The sequence below is a fragment of the Microtus oregoni genome, unplaced genomic scaffold (assembly GCF_018167655.1).
Source record: "Microtus oregoni isolate MIOR12 unplaced genomic scaffold, Mior012 000023F_ref0000262, whole genome shotgun sequence".
NCBI classification, from domain to species: Eukaryota; Metazoa; Chordata; class Mammalia; order Rodentia; family Cricetidae; genus Microtus; species Microtus oregoni.
In genome coordinates this window covers 15,545,218-15,568,865 of record NW_024543082.1, presented here as the reverse complement: position 1 = coordinate 15,568,865, position 23,648 = coordinate 15,545,218, and the positions used below count along the sequence as shown (strand labels likewise).

General features: G+C 43.5%; 1 protein-coding gene across 1 annotated transcript in view; it reads left to right on the top strand.

Annotated features, from left to right (window-relative positions):
- Positions 1-6,355: 6,355 nt before the first annotated feature.
- Positions 6,356-23,648, top strand: part of Morc1 (MORC family CW-type zinc finger 1) — a 308,590-nt gene continuing 291,297 nt past the window's right edge. The window contains exon 1 of the mRNA XM_041673094.1: positions 6,356-6,454. The gene's annotated coding sequence lies outside the window, so the exon portion shown is untranslated. The remainder of the gene's footprint in view (positions 6,455-23,648) is intronic.

The window sequence follows — 23,648 nt, the reverse complement described above, 5'->3', positions numbered from 1 at the left end:
TAACAGAGATCCGCCTGTCTCTGCCTCCCAAGTGCTGGGATTCTAAACTTTTTGGTTTGTGCTACCACCACCCAGCAACTCATTTCTTTTCTGAGCCTGGGCATATCACTTGCAAACCCGGACGACTGAGATTACTTATCGTCTACAGACAAGCCTCTCACAGGGACCACTCTCGTCCAAGCTCCAGGCATCTTGCCTGCCCCACACAAGAGCACAGATGGTAAATAATGAATTCATTAAGCTTGCCTTGAAAGTTAACAGAATTGTTCACTGCTTCTCTTTGCACTCGTACTTTAAGGGAGAACTTGAAGAAAAAATCATTCTAACGCTGATCCCAGCCACGGAGGATCTCACCTTAGAAGGCCCTACAGCAGAATCTTTAACCACAGAGCTCAAGCCAGCAGGTAATGTCCAATTTAAGAGTCCCCGGAAAAACTGTAGGTGTGAAATGGATTTCTCAGTAAACTCTGGAAAGCTAGGAAAGTAGGTAGTTTCTGTTGGACTTAGTTTTTCAGTGTTCTACCTTGGCTGACCTGGAGCCTTTTTTTTTTTTTTTTTCTTTTTTTTGGATTTTTCAAGACAGGGTTTCTCAGTAGCTTTTGGTTCCTGTCCTGGAACTGGCTCTTGTAGACCAGGCTGGCCTCAAACTCACAGAGATCCGCCTGCCTCTGCCTCCCGAGTGCTGGGATTAAAAGCGTGCACCACCACCGCCCAGCTTGACCTGGAGCCTTTTATTTATTTATTTACTTTTTTGTTTTTCGAGACAGGGTTTCTCTGTGGCTTTGGAGCCTGTCCTGGAACTAGCTCTGTAGACCAGGCTGGTCTCGAACTCACAGAGATCCACCTGCCTCTGCCTCCTGAGTGCTGGGATTAAAGGCGTGCGCCACCACCGCCCGGCCTGGAGCCTTTTATGTAGACCTCAAACTCACAGAAAAATTCCCCACTTTTCCTTCCCTGGTGTTGGGATTAAAGGCTTAAAGACCCACACCCCCAAACCACACAGGCTTCTTACACCACACAGTCCACTAAGCCTCACTGTAGTTCCCCATGAGAAAACTGTACCTCTCTCCGTGGCTAAGTCCCATGTGCTTGCTGCCTTAAGATCGAAAATAGACGCAGGGTATTGTGGTACAGACCTCTAATCCCAGCCCATGTAAGGCAGAGGCAGGCAGCTAGATCTGAGTTTTGAGGCCAGCCTGTTCTACAAAGAGTTCCAGGAAAGCCTAGGTTACACAAAGAAACCCTGTCTCGAGAAAATGGAAGAAACAAAAAGAAACAAATAGTTCTGCTGTCTAGAATACACACTGGCACATACATAAACATACTAAGACAATCTTAAGAGAAAGCATAGAATTTAGAATATGAGTGTGGGTGGCTCTCCTGGGTCTCCTATTTTAAGACGTGTGATGTGATCTTGAATTCCTCAAGTGAATTCCTCATTTGTAACAGGCAAACAAAAGGCAGCTTTATGTGCAAACTAGATTGTCAACAACCACCCGGGACTAAACAGCTCTTGCTTTGTCTCTGTTCTTTTCTTCAGTTGTTTCCCCGACGCCAGCTTCTGGGGATACCTACCCCTCGGTGTCCCGAAAGCCCCACCCATCCCTGCCAGATGTCCTGCCTCCTATTCACGAGGTGTCCCGGAACACACTTCGGGAATGGTGCCGCTCTCACCGTTTGAGTACGGACGGCAAGGTTAGCGTCCTCCCAATGGGATTCTTTGCTATGTGGACTCTTAAGTTTGTGGAGTTTGGTCAGGCTTTAACTATTTTCTCTTGATTTCCTTAGAAAGTGGAAGTCTACAAGAGACTCCAACAATGTTCATATTCTGAACAAATATGCGTGAGTAACGGGTATGGTGACGGAGTGGAGGTGGGCTCCCCCCCATGGCCTCGCTATAATTGCTCTATGTAACCTTCCTTTAAGGCAGGGTTACTGACATTTGAGGGACCAAATGTGTGGTATGGACTCAACCTCCTTTTTTTCTTTTTTCTTTGATTATGTAAGGTTTTTTTTTTCCCCCCTGAGGTCTCACTGTATGATGGGCAGCCTGGAACGCAGTCCCACCTGCCTCTGCCTCCCGAGTGCTGAATTAAGGATGTGTGCCACTTCTAGAAGAAGGTCTCCAAGTGTCATGGGTTGCCCCCTATGTAGCTAAAGAGATCATTGAGTTCTGAATTCTCCTGCTTGTAACCTCCCAAGTGCCAGGATTGCAGGCACTAACAGTGGGGATTACAGGCCTTGCACCATTAGGTTCCGTGATTTATTGGTTTGAATGTAGTCATGAAGGATTGTTTAGGTTGTACCCAAACGCTATGCCCACTACACAGCAACTTCCCATTTTCCTATAGCTTTTGTATTTGAAACTGGGCACTACAGTTAGGCATGACACAACTAGGACCCCAGAGCTGGGGAGTGGGGCCAGGAGGGTCTATATATTGGCCACATACTAAGTTCTTGGCCAATAGGACAGTGTTGCTCAAAACCAAAGGAACTAGAGGGGCAACAGCAATTCTGACCCGTGGGTGATAAGTTCAAGGTCAGCCTGGGACAGCGGATTTAGACTGAACAAAAAAAAATCACCACCTGGGTGTGGTGGTGACACCTTTAATCCCAGCACGGGGGTAGAGGCTGGCATATCTTTGAGGTTTCAAGGTCAGCCTTATCTAGAGCTAGTTCCGGGACTATTACTCAAATCCTGTTCTGAATAAATGAGCTAACAAAAAACCAAACCACCTTCAACAAATCCCACAACCCACTGCCTGGGCCTTGCTATCTTACAGGGTGTGTCGAGCCTGGATCAGGTCTCCTTGTTTTTACCAAGTGCCAGTACATTTTGTGTCCTTTCTGTGTTCCTCCTCTTGAGGCTGGCAGTGTCTCTCCCTGGACCTGGTGCTCAAGTTTTCTCAGCTATTCTGCACCGGCAGTCCTGTCAAATCCCCTGGGAGCTGTGGTTGTAGGCGTTTTTTGTGGGAACGATTGTTTATTACAGTCGGTCCTTCCTCCAGGCCAGCATCTTCCACACTGAGTCATTCTCCTGCTGGATCTCTGCTTTTAACTGCCAAAATTTTCTCCCTGTTGAACCAACACTATAGAGAGTAGTGTTTTTAAAATTGTGCTTGCTCAAGCCAGTGGAAAATTCCTGTGAAATCGGCATAACAAGTTCTTCTTGCAAGAGCACTGTTGAATTTTATTTTCAGCATATTCCCAAAACATCTCGTGAGGCCAGACTGAAGCCCATTTCGAAAAAAACCAACAAAGCAGTCATTGAAGGACCCAGACCTCGAGGTTTGAAGAGGAAGAGAGAGGAGGACGAGTCCGGCGAAGAAGTTCTGACTTCAGAAAGGGAGTCCGGCATAGTAGAAGTTCTGACTTCAGAAAGGGAATCCGTTTTTGCAGCCTGGGGAAGAATTACCATGCGAGCTTCTCAGCCTAGGGCTGAGAATCGCCAGCCTCTTCCCTCTAAAGCCAAAGCATTTCTGCCCCCAGTCACCGGTAAGACCAACAGTAAGGTGTGAGCGCTATGTGGTGTGCTTGGTTAACATTGGCGTGAGACAGGACGACTGTAAAGTCTGAAGACTGTCAGGTGGGATGGAAGGTGAAGTCTGGGTCAGTAGTTCAAAGTCATCCTTTACTTGCAGAGCTCAAGACCAGCCTGGTAATCAAAGACTACATCTTAAAAATGAAGTAAAATTAGATCAGTGATTCTCAACCTTCCTAACCCTATGACCCTGAATACATTTCCTCATGTTGTGACCCCAACCACAAGTTAATTTTTTTGTGTGTGTGTTGGGGGAGGTTTTGAGACAGGGTTTCTTTGTGGCTTCAGAGACTCCATAAGATTATTTTCTTTTTCTTCTTTTTTTTTTTTTTTTTTTTTGGTTTTTCGAGACAGGGTTTTCTCTGTGGCTTTGGAGCCTGTCCTGGAACTAGCTCTGTAGACCAGGCTGGTCTCGAACTCACAGAGATCCGCCTGCCTCTGCCTCCCGAGTGCTGGGATTAAAGGCCTGCGCCACCATCGCCCGGCTTTATAAGATTATTTTCATCGTTACTTCATAACTGCAAAGCTCCTACTTTCATCAAATTTTTAGAGGTTTGCCAAAGGGGTCGTGACCACAGGTTGAGAAACACTACTGTAGATTACAAATTTGACTCACATAGAACTTTATCTTTGCCTCTTGATGAATAGCAAGATCTTATTTGGACTAGTGACACAGTCTCATTGCTAAATATGGGAATTCCAATGTTGAAGGAATAATAATCTAATAATGTGTCTGTCAGCCTGGATAAAGTACACTTTTCTTTCCTACTTAAGGCATTCATAGGGATTGGAAATGCCTTAAGTAGAGTGCCCGATGTGTTTGGAGCCCTGAATTAAATCCCTATCACCACATAATGCCTGACTTCACATGGACCTATAGCAGCAGTAATCCCAGCACTGGAGGTGGAGGCAGGCTGACCTTGAACTTGAGGGCAGTCTTTATTTAGTGAGTTCCAGGCGAATGGAAACTACCTGGGGAAACTTAAAGCAAGCTGTGTGATTAATAGTGATAAAATTAATTAATATTGTAGATATATACATGTATGCATGCATACATACATACATACTACTGTATAGCTAGCAAAGATTTTTAATCCTGTTTTATAGGCTGTCTGTTCAGTCTTTCTTTTTTTGTTTTTTTCGAGACAGGGTTTCTCTGTGGCTTTGGTTCCTGTCCTGGAACTAGCTCTGTAGACCTGGCTGGTCTCGAACTCACAGAGATCCGCCTGCCTCTGCCTCCTGAGTGCTGGGATTAAAGGCATGCGCCACCACCGCCCCCTAGTCTTTCTTTTGTTATACAGAAATGTTGCAATTTTATGATATCCTATTTATCAATCGTTATTAACAATTTATAAAGTCTTATTCAGAAAGTTCTACCTTATGTTAAAGTCTTTCGTTTTCCTAACAGAGTCGGGTCTTCCATCCATTTTAGAAGTTTTTTGCAGAGTGAGGTGGATCTGCTTGCCCTCTGATTTTTAGGAACCATTCAGCAAACAGTCATTTTTTTTTCCGATGCATATTTGTGGCATTGTAGTTTATCTTAATCAGATGCTTCTGCATTATTTGTTGTTTCTGACTACTAAGGATTGCATTGGGTCTCCAGGTTCCTTTGTGCTCCAATAGAATTTTTAGAATTTTTTCCTGTTTCTGTGAAGAACAACATTGGAAATTTGGGAAGTATATTAAATCTCTAGTTTGCTTTTGGTAAAACTTTTCTTTGGGGGTTGGGTTGGTTTTTTTGAGACAGGGTTTCTCTGTAGCTTTGTATTCTGTGCTGGAACTCACTCTGTAGACCAGGCTGGCCTCAAACTCAAAGAGAGCCATCTGCCTCTGCTTCCCAAGTCCTGGGATTAAAAGTGTGCACCTACCACTGGCCAGGTTTGTAGGTAATTTTTACAATTTTTCCAATCTTAAAGCCGTGGTGTGTGTGTGTGGGGGGGGTCTCATCTTTTAGGATCTTCAATTTCTTTCAGACTCTTTAGCATAGTCTTCCACTTTCTCGGTTACATTTATTCCAAAGTGTGTTTTATGTGTGTATGCATTGAGACTTTTTTTTCCAGACAGGGTTTCTTTAGTTTTGGAGCGTGCCCTGGACCTAGCTCTTGTAGACCAGGCTGGCTTCGAACTCACAGATATCCGAGTGCTGGGATTATAAGCGTTTGCCACCACCACCCGGCCCAGTCATGGCTTCTTAAATCATATCAGATACCCATGTTAAAACTGGGCAGTGGTGTTAGTCATTGGGGAAAAAGGCATTTAGTAACAAACACTCTCTACCTTCCTTGTAGGAAAAGCAAGGGTTTGAGTAGCTTGGTTCAGTGGTAGAAGTCTTTCTTAACATGCATGAGGTCCTGGATTTCATCACTAGTATGGGAAAGAAAGGAAAGTGGAATGCAAGTTTTAATAATGTAGTATGCATCATTTAGAAAAATCTTGAGCCAAAAGCAAGCATTCTGCAAAGTAACTAAGATTCCTTTGAAACACAATTTGTCATTCTGTCATCTGTACTGTTTTCCATGCATCTCACTCAATTTGTTTTTTTTTTTGTTTTTTTGTTTTTTGTGTTTAAATAGCATGCTATGTAAGAGTTTTGACAGTTTATAAGCTATCAGAAATACGTTTGATTTTTAGCAGACCATAGAGAACAAATTCAGGAGTAACTTCAGGGAAGAGGGCACGGAGCGTTGTCTTGATCTTGTTTTTTTTCTCCTTCCCAGGATACAGGTGGTGTGTCGTCCACGGCAGGCAGCTCCCTGCTGATAAGGAAGGCTGGGTTTGCCTGCAGCTGCACACCGGTCAGACCTGGGTTCCAGACAGTTCCCAAAGGATGATACCTCTCTTCATTTTACCAGCCTGTGTGTTCCCATCCCCTGGAGTGGAAGATAATTTGCTCTGCCCTGAATGTGCCCACAGGTAATCCCCAAGCACCTCTCTCGGTATGGGAAACAGAAAAAGCAAGATGGTTAGATGAACTTCTGAATAATCGAATAGAAAGCCTGAGATCAAACATCCTGCTTTTTCTTAATTTGCTATATAGATCAGATGAAAATAGGGATAGTGGATGTTAGCTGCTTTTAAGGGGTTAGGAAGGTAGCTTGGTTGAACACAGTGTGTGCTTAGCATAAATAAGGCGTGGGTTCAATCCCCAGCACAGCATAAAACCAGAGGTAGGGGCATAGAGCCCTGAGTGGGCTGTATGAGTTCCAGCATTAAAAATAAAATGAACACAGCCTGGTCTACAAGAGCTAGTTCCAGGACAGGCTCCAAAACCACAGAGAAACCCTGTCTCGAAAAACAAAAAAACAAACAAAAAAAAAAAAAAAAAAAAATAAAATGAACATTAGTTCCTACTACACGCCTATTTCTTGGAACTACAAAAATTAGTGAGAAAATCCAAGCTGAAATAGAAATGAGTCAAGAAGGTGTGTTTGGGGTAGCTCAGGAAAACTCACGGGTAGAGCAAGGCAATATGATATATTGTCCTGATTGGCTTCAAAGACCCAAAGAAAGTAATACATTGGCCTTATAAATACTGCTTTTGATTTTAGTTCCATTTATTTCTTTTGGGCTCGAGTTACTGATTATGGTTGGGGGCAGAGGCATGCCGTGACACAAGTGATCAAAATCAGGTCCTCAGGTTCCCGGGCAGGTGGCTTTACTTGCAGAGATATCTGACAGTTCTGCCTTAGTCGCTAGAATTCAACATCTACTCATGAGTACAAAACCTCTGTGAACCCTTAGAGCTGGTAAACAGAGCAGCCTTCACTCACCCCAGGATTCAGGAAAACCATCTCAGGGGCTTCCTAAGTGAAATGGATTCCTTATTCATTTGGTTTTTTATTTTGAGACAAGGTTGCAGACTGACGTCAAATTCAGTGGCAATTTATCCGCCTGCCTCCCTCATGCTGGGATTAAAGGCGTGTGCCACCACCTCCATCTTTTCTCTTTGTTAAGGGAAAAGTCTTGGATTCTCCCCCTGACAACCTTCTTTACAACCCTCTAACTTTTCTCTTGCAGCAATAGGAAGATGATGAGGAATTTCAAAAGGGACAGACACACTGAAAAGAAACAAACAGCTACGTAAAAATATGCCAACTTAGACTGATGCCAAGGTTTTGTGCAGTGAACTGACGAGACTTATAACTGCATATCCTACCATCTCTGCATTGGACTTGTGTAATCCTATTTTAGTCATGGGGTCCAGAGAACAACTGGGGAGGAAAGATTAAAATTCCTGTCTTCAAGCAACCCAGTCTCAATTTTCAGAAAGTGCCTAACTGAACTTTAGAGAACAGGAAAACAGTTCCTTAGAGAAGGTCCAGAAACCAAGGAGTGTTTAAAATGATCAATAGGTGGACTCGTTCTAAGAAACAGGGTAATTTAAAGCCTGCTAGTATGTTCTGAACTACACCGCTGGCCATCTGTACGGACTTAATACTGGGTTCTAATCTGAATTAAAGGTGTGCAGATATTTTCTTATTCCCTGAACAATCCAGCTTGTTGTCTGCTTAGACAGCATTACATTGTACTAAGCACTACACATAATAGTGAGATTATGGTACATGCATATAATCCTAGCACATGAGAGACGCAGGTAGATCTCTGATTTTCAGGTCAGCCAGAGTTTCATGAAGTCCTGTCTCAGAAACAAAGAAGGCATGGGGGACGAATGCTGAAGAATGGTTGGTGTATACAAATACTTTGAGCATCTTGAGTATCAGTGCAAGGGTGTGGGCAGTTCTAGAGGCAATCCCCTCGCACTCCAGGTACATTACACAAAACTAAGACAGCATTTTGTTTCACTCCTTTCCACTATCTTTGTTATTTGTGTGTCTGTATATAATATGCTTGTCTATGTGTATGTGTGGGTACCATGGAGCCTAGAGAATGTTGGAGTCCCTGAATTTGGAGAGGTGAGGTGCTTAATGTGGGCTAGGCAGCCAAACATGGGTCCTCTGGAAGAGCAGCAAGTGTTCTTACAATTAGAATTGCTGAGCTGTCCCTCCATACCCCCCTCCCTCCCAGACAGGCAAGCATAGGGAATAGTTTAGCAACCTGGGACACCACTTAGTTTGGGTTACACAGAAACACACACACACTTCTCGTTTAATTCCTGTGACAGCCTACACATACCCCTTTCTGAACAGTGTACCCAGCAATGTCTTAGTGATCTGAGATGCTTGCTCATTGTGTGTGAAGGTAAAAGGGACAACCTACGGTAGTCAGGGTCCTCCTTCCTTCTGAGCTGGAGATCGAATGTAGAGTGTCAGTTTTTGGCAGAAAGTGCTTTGTTCCACAGGACCGTCACAGGCCACATTTCTTTATCAGCGTAGCATCTCATTGTGTATGCGTACCTCATTTCCCGTATTTGTTGGACCTGGGCTGTTTCCATTGCCTAGCTGTTGTGATTTGCAGCAAACAGGGATGCACAAGTGTCTTCTGGCATAAACTTCACAAGTGGGATACCCGAGTCCTGGTAGTTCTGTGTTTTAGTCTGAGGATCCTCTGTACTGCTTTCCATAGGGGCACAGCTTTACATCTGCATCAGGCATAAAAAGCTTTTTTTCCCTCCATCTTTAGCATTTGTTGTCATTTTTCTGGCTGGTAGTCATTCCAGCTGTGAGCTGGAATCTCAGTTGAGTCTAATTTCCATTTCCCCAGTGGTTAAATATGGTGACCTCTACTTGAGACAAGATTGTCAGGCCTCTCCGTGTAATTTAACTTTGCATTAGAATTCACTTGTCTTTTCAATCGTATATTTCATCAAGACAGCGATTATACTGGTGTGTTTCATGGTGTCCAACAAGGTTGTTAATATCTATAATTCATCTCCCATAGAGAATTCTACAAAAGAAGTCTATGGGTGCAATTATCCCTTTACTGATAATTTTGATAATGTATAAAGAGTTTCCTTACCCTAAGCCACACGGCCCTTGGTTCAGCTATTTCCTGACTCAACTACTATTTTCAAGTGATTATTCACTGGGTGATTCTATTTCCAGCTGAGCATGGTGGCTAATGCCTGCAATTTTAGCACTTGGGAGGCGAGGCCGAAGGATTACTGTGAGTTTGAAGCTAGAATGGGCTACAGTGACCACCTCATTCCCCGCGCCCACCCCTAAGTGATAAGCCTCCCTACCGCAAATGATAATTCTATTTCATGAATGGTCTCTATTGGGTAAATAGTTCCTTTGTCTTTTAAATATACTTTATTGTAGGGATAACATGAAGCTTAAAAAAGAGTTAGAAAGCCTATAAGACATTCCTGAAGCCGGGCGGTGGTGGCGCACGCCTTTAATCCCCGCACTCGGGAGGCAGAGGCAGGCTGATCTCTGTGTTCGAGATCAGCCTGGTCTACAAGAGCTAGTTCCAGGACAGGCTCCAAAGCCAGAGAAACCCTGTCTCGAAAAACCAAAAAAAAAGGCATTTTTGAAACCATAGATGAAGATGTCTCTGAGAGTCTCACAAATTGCTTCTGATCCTCCTGCCTCCCCTTGAATGCTGAGTATGAGGACTATAGGTGTGAGCCATCGCCCTAGTGATGCCTATGGTGACAGAGATCCCTTCCATGGCTTTGTGCATAGTAGCCAAGCCTGCTAATGGCTAAACTGCATCCTCAGTACGCACAGCTCCATCTTTCTCCTTGAAATCTCAGTCTGGCTTTTTATGACCTTTTAAGTAGAACACCATTTACATACTGTCTTTGAAGCACATGGATTCCTATGCTTATTTTGTTTTATCGCTCCAAAAATTGCCTCAGGTTTGACATGGGGAGCATGCTTTTAATCCCTGTACTCAGGAGATGGAGGTCAGAATGTCAAGGCTGACTATACTGGAAATTCCGGGCCTGTCTAGACACCCTGGAGATCCTCTCTCAAGAAAGGAAGAGTTCCTAAAGCTGGTCTGGTGCACACTTGCAGTTCCACCATTTGGGAAACAGGTGGAATAACAATGAGCTAAAGCCCACACTGAGCTGTATATTGAGACCCTCTCTCAAAAATGCAAACGAAAAAACAAGTTGATCCAAGGGAAGTCTGTATTCGAGTCTTAAAATCCCAGGCCTCTGCAGTTGGCAAAGATGCTTCCAAGAATGCTAGTCACGAATTCATGACATCAATCCTACTTTTTAATCTTTTCCTTTTATTGAAAGTAGACTTTTTTTTTGTTTGTTTTGTTTTGTTTTCTTTTGTTTTTCGAGACAGGGTTTCTCTGTAGCTTTGGAGCCTGTCCTGGAACTAGCTCTTGTAGACCAGGCTGGCCTCGAACTCACAGAGATCCGCCTGCCTCTGCATCCCGAGTGCTGGGATTAAAGGCGTGCGCCACCACCACCCGGCTGAAGGTAGACTTTTTTTTAAAATCACATAATATATCTGGATTATAGTTACTCCTTTCTTTACCTCTCAAGTTCCCCTCCCCCCTCTTGACATAGGATCTCATTCTGAAACCCTGGCTGACCTGGAAATGACCATGAGACAGGATGGTCTCAGACTTCTGAGATCCTTCAAGTATGCTACAAGGCTCATACTTAACCATTTATTTATTTTTAAATATCAGTGGTATATCTTCTAAGAAATGTTATGTTTGAGGAAATATGACCAGGACTACCTTTCATAAAACATTTCCTATTTATATCAAGTGAGTAATCCAGTCTCAGAAAGATAAACCAAACAACAAAAAGCTCTACTTTTCCTTACAAGTAGATTTTTTTTTTTTTTAGTTTTGTCTATGTAAATGTGCCTGTGGGAGTTTGCGAATACCCAAGGGTTCAGGTGCAGGTTCAGGTGCCTGTGGAGGCCTAAAGAATGTTCTGGAAATCCCGGAGCTGGAGTTAGAGGCTATTGTGAGCCATCCTGAGGACACTGAAAGAAACCTGGGGCTGCTGCGAAAGCTTAAGTGCTTCACTTGAATGTGAAAAGACGGGCAGGCGCCAGGGAAGGAAGACACAAGCAGGGGGTGGACAGGGACAATGCCGGGGAAACAACAAAAGCAAAGCTTGCTTGGAAAAAGGCCACAGTGCTGCTAAATTTCCTGTCAACTAATTAAGAAAATAACCATAGCCAAATTCTTGTAAGTGCGCCAGAACCAAACTTCTGCTGTTGGGGTGCTGAATGACGTGGGACTTTATATACAGTTTTATGATTTAGCAAATCACTTGATTTCCATATATGAATATAATTCCCTATTTTTTAACTCAGTTTGCTTGTTTGTTTGGTTTGGTTTTGGGTAAAAGGTTTCTTTCTATGTAGTCTTGGCTGTCCTGGAACTTGCTCTATAGACCAAGTTAGCTTCAAACTCAGAGATCCTTGGGCTGGAGAGATGGCTCACTGGTTAAGAGCATTGCCCGCTCTTCCAAAGGTCCTGAGTTTAATTCCCAGCAACCACATGGTGGCTCACAACCATCTGTAATGAGATCTGGTGCCCTCTTCTGGCCTGCGGACGTACACACAGACAGAATAATGTATACATAATAAATAAATAAATATTTAAAAAAAAAAAAACCTCAGAGATCCTCCTTGCTTCTCTGCCTCCCAAGTGCTGGGATTAAAGACCTGGGCGCCGACTACTCGGCTTTAATTAATTATTTTCGAAAGACAGAATTTAACTCTGGAAGATTTTGCTTGTTTTTTGAGATAGGGTTTCTTTGTAGCTTTTGGAGCCTGTCCTGGAACTAGCTCTTGTAGCCCTGGCCGGCCATGAACTTACAGAGAGCCACCTGTCTCTGCCTCCAAGTGCTGGGATTAAAGGTATGTGACAGCACCGTCAACGATTTGTTTTTGTTACTTTAATTACGTATACGTATGCGTATGTGTGTATATGCACATGAATGCAAGTGCCTGAGGTATCACATCCCCTGGAGCTATGGTTCCAGGCATCTGGGAGTCAGCTGATGAGGGTGCTGGGAATAGAACTCAGGTTTTTAGGAAGAGAAGAAAGTACAATTCTTAAGCACCGGGTCCTCACTAGCTATTTTCTCTCACTGTCTTAAGATGTTTAATTTACCTTGCTTTTCTTACGTGTGTGGTGTTTTGTCTGCATGTATGTTTGTCTGCTGCATGCCACATGTCCCTGTGGAGGCCAGAAGAGGGTGTTAGGTCCGGGGAATTGGTGTTACAGAAAGTTGTAAATTGCCATGGGAACTGAACGTGAATCCTCTGGGAGAGTAGCCACACTTAGAAAGAAAAGAAAGTGGGTCGCAGGTTAAACTAGGGAGCTGGGACTAACCTACCAGGCCGTTCATGGTTTAAATATTTGGGGTGAGTTTTACATAAAATAAGAAAGTAAATATCTTCTGAGTGAGCACCTCTTCTGCACCTGATACACAAAGAAAAAAGGGTGCAAAAGAGAGCCCCGTTAGCTACGGAACAGACGCTGGAGGGATTAATCACCAATGACAAATGTTCACTGTCTCCCTAGAGCTGGGTGCATCGGGCAATTTTGAGCAAATCCTATCTATCAGTGTTGACCCATAACAGCACCCATCCATTATGTGACTTTGAAATATGCCCGATGAGGTCAGCTTTATGGCCTGCTTGGCTCCAAATTACCACAGGACGAACATGTCTGTCGCTCTCACCAAACAGTCTTTGTCTGGACATGGCTGCTAAGGCCCAGCCTCCCTTCCTCTTCACCCTAAAATAAAAGAGAAACAGTGGAGGTGAGAGAGAAAGATGCCATGGACAGAGTTCACACAGAGGGAATTTTATTAGAGGAAAGTGAACAACGTAAAAGGAAGGAAGGAGATGGGAGACCAGTGGCTAGCCCCCTGAGTTTGAGCTCCGTGACCCACATGGTGGAAGGAGAGAACTCACCCCCTCAATTTTCCCTCTAACCTCCATACTCAGTGTTATGTGTACTTTCCCAATAAATAAATATAATAATAATAAATATGCAATAGGTTGCATATTGAATATTTGTGAGAGAAACGTTTTTGAGGCATTCATAACTGGTTTTATGCTTCTCTACTAACCAAGAGTGGTATTTTTTTTTTTTGAGGAAATATCTCAAGTAGCCCAGGCTAGCCTCTAGTAATTGATCCTCCCAACTCTAGCTCCCAAATGTTCGGATTGGAACATGTGTGACTCCACATTCAGTTTGTCGCTGTTTGCACTCCAGGGATCAAACTCAGGTGGCCAGCTGTGTGACAACTGCCTTTGCCTGGTGAGCGATCTCTCCAGCCCCAATTTTTCCAAATTAAAAATTTATTTGAGAGCTAGAGAGATGGCTCAGTGATTAAGGGCGCGGGTTACTTTTGCAGGGGACTCAGGATGGATTCTCACAGAAGATTAAAAACCCATCTGCAACTCTAGCTTCAGAGGTTCTGGCTCCCTCTGCTGGCATCTATGGGCACTGCATGAACGTGATAGACAAGGCGGGGGGGACACCTATAAACAAAACAAATTTATCTTTAAAATCAATTAATTAAAGCCGGGCCGTGGTGGAGCACGTCTTTAATCCCAGAGCTCGGGATGCAGAGGCAGGTGGATCTCTGTGAGTTCGAGGCCAGCCTGGTCTACAAGAGATAGTTCCAGGACAGTCTTCAAAGCCACAGAGGAACCCTGTCTCAAAAAAAACAAAAAAACAAACAAAAAACAAACAAACAAACAAAAAATAATTAATTAGGGACCACACAGGCCTTTAATCCCAGCACTAAGGAGGCAGAGTCAGATGGATCTCTGAGTTTGAGGCCAGCCTAAGCAGCTAGACTGTCTCAAAAACAAGACAAAACAAAAATGACAAAAATGGTTTTGAGACAGGGTCTTTTTTTGTTCTTGGTTTCCTCATTTGTTTTTTTGTTTTGTTTTTGAGACAGGGCTTCTCTGTGTAACAGCCCCGAGTGTCCTAGACTAGGCTAGCCTCAAACTCACAGAGATCCTCCTGCCTCCCCTCGCCGAGTGCAAGAATCAAAGACTGTGCTCCCAGCACCCTGCTGAGACGAAGGGCCTCACAAAGCCTTCAGGCTGGGTGTGAACATTCAGTCCTCTCCAGCAGCTGGGATTACAGCTGTGCACCTGTACAGTAAACAGAAAATGGGTGGGTGTGTCACTGCACACCTTAATCTCTGAATTGGGGAGACAGAGGCAAGAGGATCTCTGGGAGTTTGGAGCTAATCTGATCTCTGCAGTGAATTCCAGGGCTATATAGTGGGACCCTGTCTCAAAATAATGAGAGAGAGAGAGAGAAAGAGAGACTAACTTTAGTGTTACCCAAGTGTGTGCTTTACTTATTCAGATAGCTTTGCTCTTATTTATTTATTTATTGTTTTTTTTCTGTACCTGAAGGGACAGCCATGGGTGCTGGGAACTGAACTCCTATATTTTTGGTTGTGACGCTAGCCTTTAACGGCTGAGCCATCCCTCCAGGCCGATTGCTCCTGTTTTAATCAAATAGTAGTCTAGTCAGAAAGAAGAGCAGTCCTGAACCAAGGCCATCCCCTCTATAATGAACAGCTCTGTATATATGCTACAAAAAGGAAGGAGGAAGTTTGGTCTTCATCTTTTACAGGATTCTTATAAGGGAGAAACTCTTTCTGGTCTTACTGACTTGGGACAGCACACCGACAGATTTTAGGATTCTGCACCTACATGTCATTCCCGGCCTGTCTGTGGGGCAGACGTGGCTTCCATCGCATGGCCTTTGAACTGGACAGCGCATCTCACACTGGTTGTTCTGAGGCAGGCGTATGAATGGGACACGAAGAGATAGGGAACACAGCACAATAGAGGCTGTGCACTGAGACCACCTCGTAGGAGTGAATTACATTGGAAGTCCAAATAGTAGGACTGATTACAACATTGCCTGTAGAGGTGATAATTTCCAGCAGGCTGAGTACACAGTATGTAAGCAGAGTAGGTGGGTAGTTATAAACTATCTATCTCAAAGCACGGTTAACTGGGTTCCAGATTGAGGAAAGCTTGGTTTATTAAGTCAAACTTTAAACAGCTTTTCTCAAAAACCATGCCCACATAGTGGAAAGAGAGAACAGGCAAGTTTTCTCTGTTCAAGGACTGACACACACACACAAACAAACATAGCATAATAGTAAAAGCAGGCACTTAGTACTCTCAAGGCCCAGTGTCCATTCCTCAGACAGGAACAGATGGACAAAAAGACAGACCTATGAAATCAATAAAGAGTTATATCTAAGACATTAAAACAGTGCTTTGTTTTTTTTAATTATTTATTTTTTAATTTAATTTTGCTATATAATTTTAAATCTAGCAAACAACATCAAAGTAAAAATGACCAAAGATATTTAAAATAATAGTTATTTTTTCTTCTTCTTAGTAGAATGCCTTCTGCTGGACAAGAATTATAAAGTGTGCAAACCCTGTTTAGACAAGTGGATGAAGGTGGGCAGTGGTGGCACACACCTTTAATCACAGCACTCAGGAGGCAGAGGCTGGCGGATCTCTGGTTTGAGGTCAGCCTGGTCTATAGAGGTCTGTCCAGGACAGCTGGATATACAAGGAGAAACCTTGTCTTGTAAAACAACAACAACAAACAGGTCCATAATCCCGGTGGTATGGCCATTCCTGAGCATGGAATCTTGGTGGAGCCATTTGCCCAATTATTTGGACCTTGTCCCGGGAGTGGGCCATTATGGCAGGGGCAAGCCAGTCTTTCCTGCTGTACCCATAGCCATTCTGTCTGTCCTCTGTCATGACATCTGACTCAGAATCCTGGCCCTGGTTGATGTCACTGGTGCTCACCCACTGCCTGCCTGATTCTCTCGGACACTTATTTTATTGTCCCCACTGAGATGGCTGAGAATTTGTACAGCCACGTGGGTGGCGACATGCTGGCTGAGGCACCATCACAGGTCCTGGGAGCAAATCTGGTCAGGTGCTGCTGGCAGGCCAACAAAGTGGGACCAGGCCACGTCTGGAATCCGGTTGCTGTGTGCCTCTGGCCTCTGCTCCTCCACTGGGTCTCCACAGCTTGATGAGCTGACAGCTCTGCAGCCGACGGTATGAGTGGAACTCATCCTCACTTCTTCGCTGTCTTCCCAGGAGCAGGTCAGCAGGCACAGAGCCCCGTCACAGTCCCGCCAGCGAGGATCGGGCCATAATCACGAGGGAAGGAGCACAACGTGTAGTGCTTACCGAGAGCTCATGTCTCGAGTACTCATGGGTCTCCTTTGGGTACCATTTTCCTCCTCCCAGATAATGACTTTTGTGCTGTAGAAGTAGGAAGCCAAGATAGCACTGAGCGTGGGGTAAGCCCAAGGAGACGCCACCCTAGTCCTTTTTGTTTCTAAGGTCAAGGATGAGGACCCACTATCCTACTTCTGTGTGTGCATGATTGGAAGATGAGCAGGGGGACAGAGGAAGACTGTATCAGTCCATCAGTGCTTCATGAATCATGTCCTTACAGCAGTATTATTATTATTATTGTTGCTATTATTATTATTATAATACAGGTTTTGAAGGGACCTACTTACCAATGGGTGCTCCTCTGGATCCCAGACTGGGCACACACCACACGTATATACCAATTTCCAACACAAAGAGATCCTTTATTAAGCAAGGCAAACAGACAGGGTGGGTGAATCTGAATGGGGCAGAAACAAATAGCTCTGCAGGAGTAATTTAAAGAGGGGAAAATGGCGAGGTCTGTGTTAGAATGAGCTAGGGTGTATGTTCTTTGTTCTGACTGGATATGTTAGCCAAATGGGGAATTCTTCTATTTTATTTATTTATTTATTTATTATGTATACAACATTCTGCCTCCTCCATGTATGCCCGCACACCAGATCTCATTACAGATGGTTGTGGGCCACCATGTGGTTGCTGGGAATTGAACTCAGGACCTCTGGAAGAGCAGCCAGTGCTCTTAACCACTGAGCTCTTAAACACTGAGCCATCTCTCCAGCCCAAATTTTTCTATTTTTATGAGGCAGGGTTTCTCTGTGTAGCTTTGGAGATTGTCCTGGAATTTGCTTTGTAGACCAGGCTGGCCTCTAACTCACAGAGATCTGCCTGACTCCGCCTTCCAAGTGCTGGGATTAAAGGCATGCACCACCACTGCCCAGTCAAATGGGGAATTTTTAAATATTTTATTTTACTTAAAAAAAAAAGAGCTATCTTTTCTCATTTTACATACCAATCCCAGTTCCCACTCCCTCCCCTCCTCCTGATCAAGTCTAGCACATTGCTTTGAGGAAGGACCAAGGCCCACCCACTTTATCTAGGTTGATAAGGTATCCCTCCAAAAAGAATGGGTTCCAAGGCCGGGCGGTGATGGCGCACGCCTTTAATCCCAGCACTCGGGAGGCAGAGGCAGGCGGATCTCTGTGAGTTCGAGACCAGCCTGGTCTACAGAGCTAGTTCCAGGACAGGCTCCAAAGCCACAGAGAAACCCTGTCTCAAAAAAAAAAAAAAAAAACAAAAAAAAAAAAAAAAAAAAAAGAATGGGTTCCAAAAAGTCACTACACAGTCTCACTGCCGGTGGCCCTGCAGTATGCCCCAGCCACACAACTGCCACCCACATTCAGAGGACCTAGTTGGGTCCTATGCTGGTTCCTTCCCTGTCTGGCCAGAGTTGGTGAGCTCCCATTAGCTTAGGTAAGCTGTTTCAGTGGGTGTACCCATCATGTTCTTGACCTCTTTGCTCATAGTCTCACTCCTCCCACTCTTCAACTGGACTTTGGGAGCTCAGTCCAGTGCTCCACTGCAGGTCTCTGCCTCTGCTTCCATCAGTTGCTGGATGAATGTTCTATGGTGATATTTAAGATGGTCATCAATCTGAATGCAGGGCAAGGCTAGTTCAGGCATTCTCTCCACTATTGCTTCGGGTCTTAGCTGGGGTCATCCTTGTGGATTCCTGGGAATTTCTCTAGTGCTTTGTTTCTTGTAGCCCCATAATGGCTCCCTCAACCAAGATATCTCTTTCCTTGCTCTCCATCTCTGTCCTTCCCCGTTCTTCAACTACCCAGTTCCCTCGAGTTCTCCTGCCCTCTCTCCTTCTTCCCTCCTCCTACACTCTGCCCTCCCTTCTCTCCCCACCCCCATGCTTCCAATTTTTTCAGGAGATCTTGCCTATTTCTCCTTTCCAGGAGGACCTATATGTTTTTCTCTTAGGGTTCTCCTTGTTACTTAGCTTCTCTGGGGTCATGGACTATAGGCTCGTTATCCTTTGCTTTACAGCTAGTATCCACTTATGAGTGAGTACATACCATACTCATCTTTCTGGGTCTGGGTTACTTCACTCAGGATGGATTTTTCTAGTTCCATCCATTTGCATACAAATTTCAAGATGTCATTATTTTTTACTGCTGAGTAATACTCGATTGTGTAAATGTACCACATTTTCTTTATCCATTCTTAGGTTGAGGGGCATCTAGGTTGTTTCCAGGTTCTGACTATTACAAACAGTGTTGCTATGAACATAGCTGAACAAATGTCCTTGCAGTACAATTGAGCATCCTTTGGGTATATATGTCTAAGAGTGGTATTGCTGGGTCTTTTTTTTTTTAAAGATTTATTTATTATGTATACAACATTCTGCCTCCATGTATGCCCGCACGCCAGAGGCGCCAGATCTCATTACAGATGGTTGTGGGCCACCATGTGGTTGCTGGGAATTGAACTCAGGACCTCTGGAAGAGCAGCCAGTGCTCTTAACCACTGAGCCATCTCTCCAGCCCCTGCTGGGTTTTGAGGTAGATTGTTTCCTGATTTTCTGAGAATCACCATACTGATTTCCAAAGTGGTTGTATAAGTTGGCAACCCCACCAGCAATGGAGAAGTGTTCCCCTTGCTCTGCATCCTCTCCAACAAAAGCTATCTTTGGTGTTTTTAATCTTAGTCATTCTGACTGGTGTAAGATGCTATCTCAGAGCCATTTTGATTTGCATTTCCCTAATGGCTAAGGATGTTGAACATTTCCTTAAGTGTCTGTCAGCCTTTTGAGATTCCTCTGTTGAGAATTCTCTGTTTAGATCTTTTTTAATTGGGTTATTTGGTATTTTGATGTCTAATTTCTTGAGTTAATTATATATTTTGGAGATCAGTCCTGTGTCTGTTGTGGAATTGGTGAAGATCTTTTCCCACTCTGTAGGCTGCCTTTTGATCTAATTAACTGTGTCCTTTGCTTTCACAGAAGCTTCTCGGTTTCAGGAGGTCTCATTTATTTATTATTGTTCTCAGTGTCTGTGCTACTGCTGTTATATTTAGGAAGTGGTCTCCTGTGCCCATGCATTGAAGGCTGCTTCCCACTTTCTCTTCTATCAGGTTCCTTGCGGTTGGATTTATATTCAGGTCTTTAATCCGTTTGGTCTTGAGTTTTGCGCATGGGGATAGATATAGATCTACTTGCATTCTTATACATGTTGACTTCCAGTTATACCAGCACCATTTGTTAAAGATTTTTTTCCATTGTATAATTTTAGCTTCTTGTCAATAATCATATGTTCAATTTTTCTACCAAGTAGCCCTGCTACCTTAAAACTTGCTACTAGACCAGGCTGGCCTTGAACTTAGACATTCTTCTGCCTTTAGCCTCTGAAAACCTTTAGGGTTAAAGGTGTATTCAGCATGCCCTATTTTAAATCACAGTATATGTGGGATGGGGATATAGGTGGGTTGGTAGAATGCTTTCTGAGTTGAATCCTTAGCACCATGTAAAACTAGGCATGGTGTCCCAGTCACTAATCTTAGCATGTGGAAGGTGGAGGCCAGAGGAGAAGGAGTTTAAGATCACCCTCTTTACAGGAGCTTGAGGCCAGCCTGAGCTATAGAGACCCTGCCAAACAAACAATAATTTAAAATATTTACAGCTGAACCATAGTGGCCTAAGCCCTTAATCCTAGCACTGGGGGGGGGGGGGGCAGAGGCAGGTGTCTCTATGAGTTCAAGGCCAGCCTGGTCTGCCAGAGCTTGTTCAGGACTGTTACACAGAGAAAAACAAACAAACAAATGAACAATAGCAACAAAAAAGTAATGTTTACATTATTATCAAAGAAAGTAAACCTCAACTGGGCGGTGGTGGCACATGCCTTTAATCCCAGCATTTGGGAGGCAGAGGTTGGCGGACCTCTGTGAGTTCGAGGCCAGCCTGGTCTACAAAGCTAGAACCAGAACAGGCTCCAAAGCTACACATAGAAAACCTGTCTCAAAGAACCAAAAAAGAAAAAAAGAAAAGAAAGTAAACTTCAGTACAATCACTGCCTCCAGAGTTAAGAGTGACTGTTCAGTTTGTCAAGAAGACACAACATTAAAGTGAATATGCATTTATTTGTACATTGTATATTAGAGGAAGAGACACGCTAGGTGTTCAGTTTGTCAAGAAGACACATTAAAGTGAATATGCATTTATTTGAGTATTGTATATTAGAGGAAGAGACGTGCTAGGTGCGGCAGTGCATATTTGCCATGCAAACACTTGAGAGGCTGAGGCAGGAGGATGGAGAATTCATTGGCAGCAAGAGCTACAAACAAAATAAAACAAATTACTGGACCTAAACTGGGTGGTGGTGGCACACAGCTTTAACCGCAGCATTTGGGAGGCAGAGGCAGGTGAATCTCTAAATTCAAGGCCGATCTGGTCTACAGGGATACCCTTCCAGACAGCCTGGGACCCTGTCTCAAACAACAACAACAACAAAATAGCAAAACTTGCTCTCTAAACAGAAAGTATTCAGTGAGGGAGCCAGAGCAATATAACAACAGAAGTTTCCAGCACTGGGAAATTAAGTACCAAATGTGTAAGTTAACGATGTGAGAAAAATACAAGGAAAACTGGACAAAATCCTATGTTTTAAACTGAAAACCTTTGAGAAAAATTTAAAGTTCTAATTTTATAATAGGAAAGAAATAATAATAATTATTATTATTAATATTTTGTTTTGTTTTTGCTTTGTTTTGTTTTGTTTTGAGACATGATTTCTCTAAGTAGCTTAGTCTGTCCTGGAACTCACTTTGTAGACTAGGCTGGTCTTGAATTCACAGAAATCTGGGCGAATCTGCCTCCCAAGTGCTAGGATTAAAGATACCATCTCCCATCAGAAATTACTTTTGTTGTTTTTCTTGTTTTGGATTCCTTAGGATTAGAGGATTAGATTTACAGATTTTTGTATGTTATCAAATACTACCATTGTACCACTGAATTATAGTCCTGCTTTTCTTCCCTTTTCACTTTTTACTTCAGATAGGACCTTACTAAGATGCCTACGTTGGCCTTGAACTCACTCATTGTGTGGACCACACAGCTGGTCACATTGCATCCATAGTCAAGGAGCAGGGAGCGATGAATGCTTATGGCCAGCTCACTTTCCCTCATGCAGGTGAAAATCTCAGCAAAAGGAGTGGGGCGTTTAGGTTAAGGAAATTTATTTATTTATTTAATATTTAGTTTTCTTTTTTTGGCGTTTATTGTTCGGCGGCTTCCCCTTTGAGATATTGTCTCATGTAGCTCAGTCTAGCTCAGGATGATTTTGAACTTCTGACCCCATCTCCACTTACCCAGTGCTGATGATGGACCAGTCTTAAGGATGGAAGCCATTTTGTTATAAAGTCAGAGTAAGTTTGTTTCTGTGTGCTGCAAAAAAAAAAAGCCTGACCTTGCTTTAACATGTTTCTAGAACTTGACATGCCCCTCACTCTCTGGAGTTTGACTCAGACCTTGAATGTACCCTGATAAGATAAAATGCTCTGCTAAATAATTTTGAAATCTTCAATCAAGTTCCAACAGAGCCCAAATTCCTCTGGAAATCCCCTAATCCTCGGAAATGACCCAGCCTGCAGTTTGGGAGACTGTATAAACTTGACTTTTTCCTGTGTTCAATGCCATTTTCTCTTCTTTTTTCTTTTATCTTTTGTGTGTGTGTGTGTGTGTGTGTGTGTGTGTGGTTTTTCGAGACAGGGTTTCTCTGTGGATTTGGAGCCTGTCCTGGAACTAGCTCTTGTAGACCTGGCTGGCCTCAGACTCACCTCGAACTCACAGCAGAGATCGGCCTGCCTCTGCCTCCTGGGTGCTAGGATTAAAAGCGTGCGCCATCACGGCCCGGCTCAATGTCATTTTCTTAAACCCTATTTTAGGGAGATAGCCCTGTCTGACAGAAAATAAAGCATGCATATGCATAATTCCACCAAAGCGTTTGGGTAATGCTTTTACTCTCCGTCAATGGGATTAACCCTGGGAAGTACCATCACACTATTTATTCATTGATTGATTGATTGATTGATAATGAATGGATTTTTACAAACATTTGCCAAGGCCAGCATGGTTTATGGACTGAGTTCCAGGACAACCAAGGCTACACAGAGAAATCCTGTCTCAAAAAAATAAATATGTAAATAAAATTGTCTTTCGTTCATCCTTAGTTATTGAATAAAACAAGCATATAAGAATCACCAATCTAGGGGACCTGAAGAGATGGCTCAGTGGTTAAGAGCATTGCCTGCTCTTCCAAATGTCCTGAGTTCAATTCCCAGCAACCACCTGGTGGTTCACAACACCATCTGTAATGAGGTCTGGTGCCCTCTTCTGGCCTGCACACATACACACAGACAGAATATTGTATACATAATAAAAAAAAAATTGCCAATATGGGTGGTGGTGGTGCATGCCTTTAATCCCAGCACTTGGGAGGCAGAGACAGGTGAATCTCTCTCAGTTCAAGGCCACCATAGTCTATAGTGCAAGTTCCAGAGGTCCTGAGTTCAATTCCCCTGCAACAACTTAATGGTTCACAATTGTCTATAATGAGACCTAGTGCCCTCTTCTGACCTGCAGGCATATATGCAGATACTGTGTTGTATACATAATAAATAAATAAATAAATAAATAAATAAATAAATCTTACAAAAGAATCACCAACAATGAATAGTAATCCCTAATAATATTTCCAGCCTGCATAGATCTTTGCTGAGGTATCAAGAAAACCTGTACACGGCTACCTAATTTTTTTTTATTTTATTTTTTTTTTGTTTTTTTCGAGACAGGGTTTCTCTGTGGTTTTGGAGTCTGTCCTGGAACTAGCTCTTGTAGACCAGGCTGATCTCGAACTCACAGAGATCTGCCTGCCTCTGCCTCCCAAGTGCTGGGATTAAAGGCGTGCGCCACCACCGCCCGGCTCTTCTACATATCTTTAAGTCCTAAATAAAAC